We start from the raw sequence: 12,671 nt of genomic DNA on the forward strand, positions 1-12,671 counted from the left end.
TTATGTATGCTAGCAAGAAGAGTTATGGTAAGTGAGGAACTAATTATTTCTCCTATGAAATGTTTCTTCTTCCTCTTCCCTGCCCTCATTCCCTGCAAGCTCTCTCCACCTTCGAAGGTGTTTGAGGTCTTGGGACTGAGGCTCGAGATAGTTAAAGCTTTCTTCAAAGTTTATGTTATGCTTGTGATGCATGAAGCTTTCCATCTTCATTGCATCACCTAGGTCACAAGGAACACAAAGATTGTATTGTAACAAGTCTCTCTTCATGGGCGAAATCATGATACAAATGCCTATTGGAGGGGGGACTGGCTCCACATAAATCCGGTCCTCAACTATTGTCATGTTCTCTAAATTCTCTCTCTTGCAAAAGCATTGTTCATGCCAAGTTAACTAATTGCTATGATTATGTTGCTATCTTCAGTTACGTTCACCCGCTATGCTCACAAAGTAACTTCTCAAAGGTACTCTCATTAATTTTCGCTCCTCTCAAGTTAAATAGGCCAATTCCATTACAAGGTAAGAGGGAAAACGTGAACTACTTATTTGATGTATGCTACGATCATTTCATATAGCTAATACAATATCTCAAAAAAGAACGCCAGTTACACTATTTTGGGGTAGTGTCCCATATTCCAGGTGCCCTATGAAGGGTAAAGGACCATGTATGCTAAAAAAAACATAAGCTTGAGAGGCCAAAAAAACTTATCAAAGTGGTGTAGGAAGGGGGGGTGGAGGTGGGTGGGTTGGGGGGGGGGGATTTTTTTGAGGGGTTTCGGGGGTTATATATATATATATATATATATATATATATATATATATATATATATATATATATATATATATATATATATATATATATATATATATATATATATATAATTCCAATCTTAAACTAGACATGGTATAGAGTCGACCTTTGCACTAGGTTAAAATTAGCTGTATAAGTACTTAGGTGTGTGTGTGTGTGTGTGTGTGTGTGTGTGTGTGTGTGTGTGTGTGTTTTCTCTCTTATGCTCGTAGATGTAGGGCTCGCCCCCTCCTCTATAGGAGTTGTGTTGACTTTTGGCTCAAGCACCTCAAGCACCTAAAGTTGGCCAAAGTCTTACCTAATGGTCCTGGGCCTAAGGACTTTTGACATTAACCTTTGGAGGCTTTAATGAAGCTTAACCTAAGGAATTTTAAAGGTCCATTCAGTGTACATTTCTCTTTGGTAGGCCTCTCTCCATTTGGACCCTTATTGAGATAAGCTTGTCTCCAGTCTTGGTCCCCTGTTGAGAATAGATCTAGCAGCACATATCCGTATCCTAACTCTTGTTCCCTTTTATCTTCTTAAATTAAATGATCAATTCAATATGAGAAAATCATTTGGGATAGGTAGATATTAGATTTCATGACAGTGACACGAGTCTTAGGAGGCATATGATCTTAGAGGTCGTCCCGCCAAGCACATGGAGAGGTTAGTCACACTAGAAGCACTCTTGTCTCGCCATATGCTTACAACACATGGAGGGGTTAGCCTCTTCCGCTCCATCGCCTTGAAACATATAGCCTAAACCCGATTTTTGCAACTCATGAGCTGAAAGTAGATGAATGCAATGCATTCCTTTACAGGTGTCACTCACCGAGCGCATTTGAATTTTGCCTTTTGATTGAGAGTTTACAGGTGCCTGTGTGTGTGACCCCCTTTGGGTGCTTAGAGAGTGTGAATCCTGACAACCCCTCCAACCGCTCTAAGAGCTTGGTGAGACAGGGCTCTTAGCTTCATGTTCCAAGGCAAAAAAAAATCAATATGCTGGTCTGTGTTCAACTTCCATTTTGTGGCCACTGAAGTCTAGCGATACTGAAAGGTTTGGTCTTGTCACCTCTTGTGTGTTGGATTGGTTGTGAGAGGACCATTTTCCAGGTCATTTAGCCAAGCTGGCAAATCCAGGCTGCTAATGGTCCGTGGGGGATGTTTGATGTTCTCAGAAGATCGTGCGACAATATTGGATGCTTGAACGCTTTCCACTACCCGCCGCAGCACATGCCCGGGACGGCTTTCTTCTGTGCTCTCTCGACTTGTCGTCTCTCTCGTCTCTCTCTCTCTCTCTCTCTCTTTGCAACGTAATGCGCACATTGCCTTAGCTCTTGCTGTCTTTCTGGCTCCCCCGGCTCTCATCTCATCCACCATGGATTCTATGCAAGGTAAGCTCCGAAGGGCTCTTGGGGCCGTAAAAGACCACACTAGCATCTCCATCGCCAAAGTAGGAAGCGCAGGCTCATCTGAAGTGGAGATTGCTCTCGTGAAGGCCACACGCCACGACGAAACCCCACTGGAGGAGAAATATGTACAAGAACTTCTCTACCTCACCTCTGGCTCCCGAGAGCATGTCAACGCCTGCATTGCAAGCTTGGCGAAGAGGCTGCGGAAAACGCACAACTGGATCGTCGCCATCAAAACTCTGATGCTTGCGCATCGTCTGCTTCGGGATGGTGACCCTGCCATTGAGCATGAGCTCGCTTCTGCACGGAAGAAAGGTACGCATGTGCTTAATGTGCATGCTTTTCGTGAAGAATCCCATTGCAACGGATGGGATTTTTCTGCATTTGTACGCGCATATGGTCTGTATCTGGATCAACGCTTGGAATGCTCCATGCCTTCCTTTTCTTCCCCATCTAAGCCTCAGAAATCTCCAAATAATAATTCTTCCTACGACCAAGGCCGTCGCCACAGCTCCGCATCCCCTCCTGCCTCTGGCAGTGACGACGATCGAAGCCGCGTCAAGCAGCATTCTTCCCATAGAAGAAGAAAACCGGTCAAGAAGATGCGACCACAAGAGCTGATGCAGAAGTTTCCTTTATTCCAGCGTTTGCTCGAGAGAATTCTCGCTTGCAGGCCCTCTGGTGCTGCTAAGACCAGCCGTCTAGTGCTGTTCGCACTCCATTCAATAGTGAGAGAGAGCTTTCTGGTCTATTCTGATATTCGCGATGGTATGGCCATATTGCTGGATGCTTTTTTTGATTTGGAGCAGCTTGATTGCATAAGTGCATTTGACATCTACAGCAAGGCAGCAAAACAGGTCGACGAGCTGATTGCCTTCTACAACTTCTGCAAAACTTTGGGCGTTTGCAAGGCGACAGAGTATCCGGCTGTTGAGAAGATCTCTGGAGAGATGCTGGAGACAATGGCAGCTTCTCTTCGGCTTAGATTAGATTCAGCGCGAGATAGCAGCAAGCTGAAGAGCAAGGCACCGGCCCAGCCCAGGTCTGTAAGTTTTCAGGACGAGTTAGACGGGGATCGTGCCTATGAAAGCAAAGGGTTCAAATCTTCCCCGGCCCCTCCTTACTCTCCAAGGCCTGCTACTCCCCCAAGAATTTCTGCGAAAGTTTCCTTGCCTCCCAAGCCAGTGCCAATGGCGAACCCTCATGCAGTCTCATCTCCAGCGATAGAAGTTAGCAGCAGCCCCAATCTGCTTCACCTTAATGAAGGGCCGACCATGTCATCCGAGGAGCAGGAAAACAAGCTTGCATTAGCTCTTTTCTCTGGGAATTCGAAAACTGGGGCCAATACTGCATGGGAAAGTTTCTTCCCCGATGTTACTGATCAGATTTATAGTCATCCGATGCCGGACAAGGTACTGGAAGGGAGCAAGGGGGTGACAGGATGGGAGCTTGCGCTGACTGAGTCGGAGAGTGAAATGTCGAGGCCGCACACTGGTAGTACGCTATCAGGAGGCTTTGATCAACTCTTACTGGATAGTTTATATGATCAAGCTGTCGACAACCGGATAAGGCAGGCAGTTGCATCCGGTCCAGCAGGGAGTGCCAGCAGCATGGCAGCACATTTTCAACCTCAGTCGAACTTTCTTGCCCTTCCTGTCCCTCCAGCCGCAGGATCAACACATCAGACACAGGTCAAAGAAGATCCCTTTGCAGCTTCCATTAATGTAGCCCCTCCACCGTATGTGCAATTGTCCGAGTTGAGGCGAAAGCAACAACTTCTCCTCCAAGAGCAGCAACAGTGGCATCAATACCAACAACAAGGAAACGTTTTTGGCCATGGTGCTGTTCCCACATTAAACTTCGCATCAAATCCTTTTGCCAACCCTTTCCAATCTGCAGCGTTACCCATCCCTCACTATGGACTCAATTCTAACTATGCCTAGTTATGCAGGCTGCTAATTTGTATACTACATATTCTCATTGCCATTCATTCATTCATTATTTTGGCTCAAGCCACTAGGGGTGAAAGGACAAGCAATACAGTTAGTGGCAAGTCCTATCGTAATAACGCAGAGCTAATTTATCCACTCCCAGAAAGCTGAGGTCTCATGTAGGCAGACTCTGGGGGCTAAACTGTGAAGCCTGCAGGTTGAATAAGCTATATGCGCTCTGATGAGCTGAACTGGTAGCGGTGTGGGCTTGGGAAAGTGGAGACGACAGCATGGAATTTACATTAGCTGACATATGTCAAAAATTATGGAGGATTGAACCTCTTATTTGAAACTTGACGCATACAATCTTCTCTAAACAAATCTGACCAATGTTTCAGAGTCTACGCAGTGATTGTCTTGGTTTGACACCAATCGAATTTCCTTGATACTGAGTTGATTCTTGTTATGTGACTCGTCTTCCCATTGCTGCAAAAATCAAGTATACTTTTGAGTTTTGCAGGCAGTGAAGGGGATTATGCTCTCTTGCTTTTTCAAAGGCAACAAGGCTGTATCAAATGTTCTGGAAGGTAAATGGATTGAGTTTGAGGTTTCTACCCTTTCATTGTTCAAATTGTTGCAGGTTTTCTCATCTTATCTTATAAAGTACAATATGAACTTTAGAGGTCAAATCGTAGTTTGTTAAAGTCTGATTTTAGTGTGTGACTTTAAGCATTTAGAGCCCATTGGTTGTCTGTTCAACTCTTTGACGTCTGAGAATTTGACATCACTGAGGTAACCATTGGAAGCCACATTGGCAAACGAGAGACTCAATGTACACAAGAGTACTACTGGATGGAGAAGCGGGTGTGCACTGTGTAGTGTATGTATATTGTACTGATGTATATACATATATTAGTTGTTGTTTTTTTTTGGAAGGGGGGGGTGTTGTTCAATTGAGCACTGTGTGGTATATGTATATTGTACTGATGTATATATATATATTTATGTATTTATTAGATTTATTTATTTTTTGGAGGGGCAAAAGGGGGGGGCGGGGGGTGTTTGTTCAATAAGTGACACTGGAGGAGTCAAGAGATCGACGGTTGGAGTTTAATGGGCCGTTGACCCATCCTAGGGGGGAAAAAAGTTAGGGTCCCCTACGTCTCGGCAGCCCATTGAACTGCGCGACCTCCCCCTCCACAGTCCCATGTCCTATCCACTTGAGCTGACACAAGTCGATGCACAAAAGGCGACCTTGCATGTATAACCCCCCGCCCCCCTCCCTCCCTATTGCGGAGATCAGATGGCCCAAAGCGTGCTTGCAACCGATCATGCGCCCCTGTCGCATCGATCCCTTGAGTCTCCCCTTGTGTCACTTGTAGACGCGGCGGAAGGCGGGGGGGGGGGGGGGGGGGGGGAGGGGGACTTCTCTATTTGACACCTCCTTTTTTGGAGAGGATCTACAGTTCTAGAACAATTAGCTCATTGCGATCTTAGTTCGCACCGAGTTTATTTGGGTTTACAATTTCACATCGAGTTCACATCACAATGATATAGTACACATAGTTTGCAGAGTTCACATCTAGTTTACATGCAAGTTCACAACGAGTTCACATTCGTGTCAATTCACACCTAGTTTACATCAAGTTCACATTCGAGATCAACGGTTGTGATCTTCGTTGACAAATGACTCCAATTTTCAACCATAGATCCCCTCCAAAATTGAGGTGTCAATTAAAGGGCGGAAAGGGGGGGGGGGGGGTGTGCTCGTCTATAAGGGGCATGGGGTCGAGTTGTCATAATAATCAATATCTAATTCTCCTAAATGATTTTCTCATATTAAACTGATCATTTAATGTGGGGAAGTGCCAGGGGAGAAAAGGCTAGAATATTGGTTAAGCTAGCAGACCGGCCACAGTAGGGATCCAAAGGAGGGAAAATAGGGATCCAAAGAGGGGGCCATCTGCAAAAGAGCCATGTGCAACAATGGGCTAAAAAGACCCTAAGGTTCAGCCCATTAAGACTTCCAAAATGCTAAGGTTCCAAAATTCAAAGGTTGTGTCCAAAGGGTTAAAGCTTAAGGGGAAATTGGATGCTTTGTGTGCTCTCCAAAGTCAACACATATCCCTACATGGGAGGGGACAAGCCCTTCTTCTAGGGGATGAGAGAGAAAGCCACACACACACACACACACACACAGGCTCCCTTTACACAAAGGGAATGAGGGACACATGTCAGCTCCCTAAGCTAGATGTCCACAAGGTGTGCCCAGTTTCTATTGGATGACCTTTGAAGTGGACCAATGAGAATTAAGCTAAAGTAAATCTAGTTTAATTAATTTAAAAACATTTAATAAAAGAAACCAATGAGAATTAAGTCTCCTAGAAGACTATTGGGCAGTCTCCCAAGGGGTCCAATGAGCATTCAGGAGCCCAATGGCTTGCCTGATTCCTATTGGCCAGGAGGCAAAGGGGTCCAATGAGAGTTTAGTTTAATTATTTAATTACCTAAAGCTCTCACAAAAGGGGAAAGGGGGACACGTGTCAAAAGGCTATCACTTATGCTGCTTAATTGTGATTGGCTTGACTTGGGGAGGGCCAATGAGGCTGAAGCAAGAGCAAATAGCAAGGGGGCTCGCCCAAGAGAGAGAGGGGGCTGATTTTTGCAAGGCATTATCACACACACACTCACACAATCTCATGTGTGAAGAAAGAGAAGACTATCTCTTCCCAAGCTTTAATAGAGAGCTCATCACCTACTCCAAGCTTGTGAGATAGAAGCCTACATCAACACACTCTTGGTATGTGGATGCAAATCCAACCAAGAGCCAAGCTTCAATGCATGCTCATCTCCTCTACCAAGCTAATTACTAAGCTAAGCTATGCTAATATGAGTGATTATGTGAGGAGATGTACATCTTTCTCGTAAGATACTCCTTCTTCCTCTCAATCTACTCTCATACCCTGCTAGCTCTCACCATCTTCGAAGGTGTGTGAGGTCTTGGGTGTGAGAACGGGGATAATTCAAGTTGTGTTTGTTAAGTGTTTGCTTAGTGCATGAAGCTTTCATCTTCATTGCACTAGCTAGTCTTGAAGGAACACAAAGAATTGTATTGTACAATGTCTCTCTTGATGGGAGAAACCATAATACAAAGCCTTTTGGAGGGGGGACCGGGTCCATGCAAATCCGGTCCTCAACTGTTGTCATTAACTTAATTTCTCTCTCTTTTGAAAGTATTGTCGATGCTATCTAACTAGGTGTTATGCTTTTTGTTGCTCTCTCTCCACCCAAGCACTCTTGTAATTCTCATTAGGAATCTATTCTAATGAAATGCCCACTATGTTCATGCTCATTTCCGCTACACACAAGTTATTAGGCCATTAAATGTTACACGAGTGAAGGGATCAACGGCCCCCTTCAACAAGCACAAAAATTAGGGTTGCCAACCGATTGTTGCGCCTTGAACCCCAGACCTCCCCACCCACTCTCCAGAGCTTTATCCAACCTACCTATCACGCGCCACTGCAAGGAATGAGACTCCTTGACTTCAAAAAGCCAATAGGAAAGGGGAAGGGGGGGGGGGAGGTACAGAAAAGTGTGCCTCAGCTTAGGCTTGAGCTAGTTAAATGAGCCGGTTGAAAGGAGGAGGAGAAGGAGAAGGAGAAGGAGAAATCCACTTCGAAAATTCAAGAAAATAGACGTAAATTGTAAAAAATGCCTGTTATTTTGGAAATTTTCCTCTTTGAAACCACCTATGGCACTGGCAGATAGAAAGGGGATCGGTGCAGCAATAAGGTACACTAGGTAGGCAAGCCGCAATAGAACCAAAGCCTTGGATTGTGCAGCCCGGGATGGGGATGGGGATGGGGCCAGCTCCATGCAACTGCAAGCAGACACGGTTTATGCAAAATAGCAAAAAGAATATTATTGTCTTTTGTAGGTATATGGTGACATGGTCCTCGGCCAGCGCTGATGAGTTGTGCAAGTTCTGCATTGCATTGCTATAAAGTGCTTTTATCTTCATCATAAATTAGATAACTTTCTTTTTGCATTCCCTTATTATAAGCTCATGAATCATACTGGACATGGTGCGTGCGCACCAGGCAGTGTTCGCAAAGAACAGTTTTCCAAATAAATAGAAAAATTGTGCTGCAGGTTTTTTGCCTAGACTTTGCAGGGTTTTTTTTACAATTATAACTAAACTATGAAAAAAATTGCAATTTTTTCGAATTGCGGAAAAAATCACTATAGAAACTCATAACATAGAAGGTGCATTGTAATTGTTTATAGGTTTTCTAGGATCCCCAACGCTAGGATTGCTTTTTGATAGGACATTTTACCATTTTTGGGTATTTTTTGTTTCTTACGTTTTTAATGGGTGAAAATGTGAGATGCCTTGCAAAAAAATACACTAAATTACAAAAAAAAAAACACATTCTAGGAAATATCAAGGGACGAGGGTGCCCCCTCAAACATTAAACTCGACGAGCACTAAACAACCACAGTTGTCCGGTGCCCACAGCCTAGTTCCCTTGGTAAAACAATGGGAAAAATATGTGTTCAATGAAGACATTGAACCTTGATAAAGTGCATGGAGCTTATTTGTATGTTAGCCTTATATAATCTATGTTATAGCATAAATATTAAATGCCAATATTTTGAGTAAACTTTCAATAATGAGTATTTCTTTGTCAAGTATTCTAGTGTTTAATATAACTAGCTCGCACGACCCGTCTAGAGTGGGTCTCGCTCGTCTTACCAATGGTACAATAGTAAGGCCTCCAACAGTGCTTACACATAACAACACTATCTACATAAGCCCTACAAATGGAGAGAGAGAGAGAGAGAGAGAGAGAGAGAGAGAGAGAGAGAGCAATTTAGAGTTTATTATCCATGAAATTAGAGAGCAAATTAGAGCTCTCTCTCTCTCTATAGATATATTTATTTATTTATTTATTTATTTATTTATTTATTTATCCCATTCTTCAATACATGTATCCTCTCCCTCTCTCCCTCTATTTGATTTGTAGCACAGGCCCATTTCAGTGCCTTCCAAGAGACAAATTCGCTAACATGAAGCTCCTCTAGCACTTTTTGTGCTTTATGAATTGCACCACATCTGGCAATAGATTGTACAGATCCTTGGTCCCCCAATACAAGTGCACTTTCATATTTATTTCCAATCTCAAATTCCTCTATTGGTGGAAGGAACACCCTTCTTCCATCTCTGGTTTGGTTTACACGTTTTCTTAGCTCACTAGTTTTGTTGGCCTCTCTGACTTGCTTCCATAGTTCTTCAAGACCATCTATTTCTCTATAACCCTCTGGTATAGCTAGGTGGAATCCCTTGGAAGATTTGTCTGTGGTATTCAACATTATCCTTGATTCTTTTTCTGGGTCCTTGAGCTTTGGTCCATGCTCGTGACTGGGATCTGGCTCTATTCGCTCTTGGTTTGGTGGAATTATTAGTGTTGGTGGGACAATGATCACATCCTCAGGTTTTGCAACTGGAGGTTCTAGTAAAGCTTGGGTTGTTTGAATCATTTTCTGACACATTTCAAGCCTTTCCTTTTCTAGCTCCGCATATGGATATGTCATTCACCTTTGTTATTGGGTTTGATTGTTTTTGAGCCGTGCTTTGTAGGATTTAAGGAGGGTTTCTAATGGTTTTTTGACCTTTTATACTAATATAGATCCTCTTGAACTAGCACTCTTAGGTTCCTCAACTATGGATGGCTCTGGCATTACGTCCATGGTTCCCTTTTCCTCATTTGTTTCTCCTTCTAGTTTTCTCAGTTTTTCTTTTGTTTGTTTCAGCTTGTCGGCTAAGAAAGTCTATTCAGATTCCTTCCTAGCTTCATCCTAGCTTTCGTTTTCCATGTTTTGATGACTTTTTCGTTCAATGCTAGGTGCATTGGTTTTTGGTTCTTTGATGATGGGTTCGTCTACCACTTTTTGGGCTTGGACTCTTGTGATCACCTGGATTGGTATCACAGTTTCATTTTCTGACCCAGTACTGTATGGTGTTTCCTATAGTATATTCAACATTACTTTTGCTCCTTTGTTGGGGTTCTTTGGGCAATCCGGAATATCAGTTGGAGGAGGCGCCCATGTTTTAGAGGGGGACTGAGTTTGCACTTCATGGTGCTACATTGTGTGTGTGAGTAGTTGTAGGTGATGAAGCTTTAATGGAAATCTTGCCTTCTCCCTTGCTCTATGTAGCACGATGATTTTCTCTTGTGCATCTCTCTCCCCCCCTTTGCACATATGGTAATGCCCCACTAGTTGGGCTCCTCAAATGATCATGTACAGTTCTGGGGTTTTATGCACGTTTTCCAAGGCAAGAGCCTTCTGAAAAAGAATTGGATAATCCCACAGGTATGCACGATTCGATCACAAAGGATTGCAAAAATGGAGAGTTATCACTTCTTTGACCACTTGATCAAATAGTCCGAATTGCAAGCTTTAGTTATGGCTATACCTAGCTCAATTTGGAGTTGTCTATCAAAAGTTAGAGTAATTTTGGTGAGTTGCACTTGAAACAGCACTCAAAACAGTCTCGGGACCAGGACACAATAGATTTTGCTTGTATCTTGCTCTCTAGAAGGTATTTTTAGCCCAAACTTGAGATTTGAGATGTACTCAAGTCAGATACCCCCACTATGAAAAGATACATGAATCGTGATCCATGTTCCTCCATCAAATTTTGACTCCAAACTTTGAGAATGGCTAGATAAGATCATGCATAGGCTAGATAAGATTATCAAAATCCATGCCTATGCATGATCTTATCTAGCCACTGTCAAAATTTCCATGTACCAATTTTCATCAAAATCTGAGGTGGAGGTACATGGATTGCGTTCCATGTTCAACCACATTTGGACTTGAACTTTGGGAAGCTTGTTGCACATTTTGAAAATGTAATTGTGGATTCAAAGGCTATTTCATATGCAAAACTCTAGCATGCACGTTTTGGGCATTTGAATTTTGTAAGTTTGCTATGTTTTGCAGGAATATGATATGATTGTTTCTTTGCCGCCTCTTGAAGCATCTGTGAAACATGTTTGTGAAGGCTGTATTTTGGATAAGATGCTGAGTTCAAATTTTCCAAAGGATGATTTAGTAAGGGCTACATGAAAGTTGCATCTTGTGCATAGTGATGTTTGAGGGCCTATGCAAACTCCATCCTTAGGCAATTACCTATACGTCATGACTTTCATTGATGATTACTCCAGGCATGCACGGGTGTATCCACTTAAAGCTAAGTCCATGCTTCAAGAAATTTCTTGTGTGTCTCTAAATGTACTACGGGCACCTCCGTTGAGATCAAGGGGGGAGTATATGTCTCGTGAGTTTAATGGAATTCTGGCTAGTCGTTGGATAAATCACCAATGTACAATGCCGTATACACCTAAGAAAATTGGTGTTGTTGAAAGGAAAAATAAGTTGCTTATGGAGATGGAATTCCACACTCTACACAAAATGCATTCACCCTCATGATTTCGTCATGAGGACAGTCTCTCATCAAGTGGTCTCTGCCACACTTGTAACATGGTCCTTTGGGTTCTTGAGGTGCTCCTTGAGCAGTCTTCTGCTCATAAGCATGTCTTGATCCCCCTAATCTTCCCTTATATAAATAGCAATGTGCGTTCGTCTAAGATGTATCTACCTTCTCCTGCAACATGGGCAGAAATTGGTGGTCCAACCGATCCAATCATGCTTCATGGTTCCAACACTTTTGGTTCTTCAAGGGGATAATATCCAGCTTTCATCATGCAATCATTGGGCTCTTCGTAATATGTTGGAATTGCTATATATTAAGATTTTCTCCTCACGTTCTTCTACTGTTGGTGCATATCTGACTCCTACAAGTCTTGTTCTTCGTAGCGGGGGTTGTTGTCCTAAGACAAGTTGTGGTCTTTCAACTGCTATTGGCCCTGGAAGGACTCCTGTTGTGTATCTAGACACTAGTGGGGCTTGTGCTGGTGTTGCTTGGGCTTGTGGGGCATATTGGCATTCTTTTATGTATCCCTTGTTGTAATAGCACTCCTCGATCTCATGATTTGTCCACTTCTGCTCTATCACACACCACTTAGGCTGCTTAGCCTGCGGCTTAGCAATGGATTGATCCTCTTGAGTTTCTCTTCAATGAGCTACTCTTGGTTTATAGGGGATTCATATTTTAGCACTGACTCGACCATTTTTGATCCGCTATGCTGTGACAAGGAATCATCGCCTAAGTCCTTGTATTCTCCTTCCTTGTAGACAGCACAGTTATCTACCAAGTAGAGAGATTCTTTCGTCAACTCATTCAATGTAGGCCTCTTTTTCATGTGAAGGTCCTTTTGAAGATCTGCATTTCTCAGTCCTTGGATAAAGATGAGCATTAACCTTGACTGGGTTGGCAGTTCGTCCATATGACAAAACTTCACATATCTCTTCAACTTTAAGGCTGCTTTTCGTACAGATTCGCCTTCTTTCTGCTTAAATTTGTGGATTTTTCACTCTTTCTACATCCCCTGGGTGGATTGGCTCATA

The 12,671-nt window shown here is 43.1% G+C and overlaps 1 pseudogene; it reads left to right on the plus strand.

Moving 5' to 3' along the window:
• Positions 1-1,969: 1,969 nt before the first annotated feature.
• Positions 1,970-4,755, plus strand: LOC147443652 (putative clathrin assembly protein At4g32285 pseudogene; annotated as a pseudogene).
• Positions 4,756-12,671: the final 7,916 nt, after the last annotated feature.

Source organism: Adiantum capillus-veneris, chromosome 13 (assembly GCF_014529385.1).
Source record: "Adiantum capillus-veneris isolate H3 chromosome 13, ASM1452938v2, whole genome shotgun sequence".
Taxonomy (NCBI): domain Eukaryota; kingdom Viridiplantae; phylum Streptophyta; class Polypodiopsida; order Polypodiales; family Pteridaceae; genus Adiantum; species Adiantum capillus-veneris.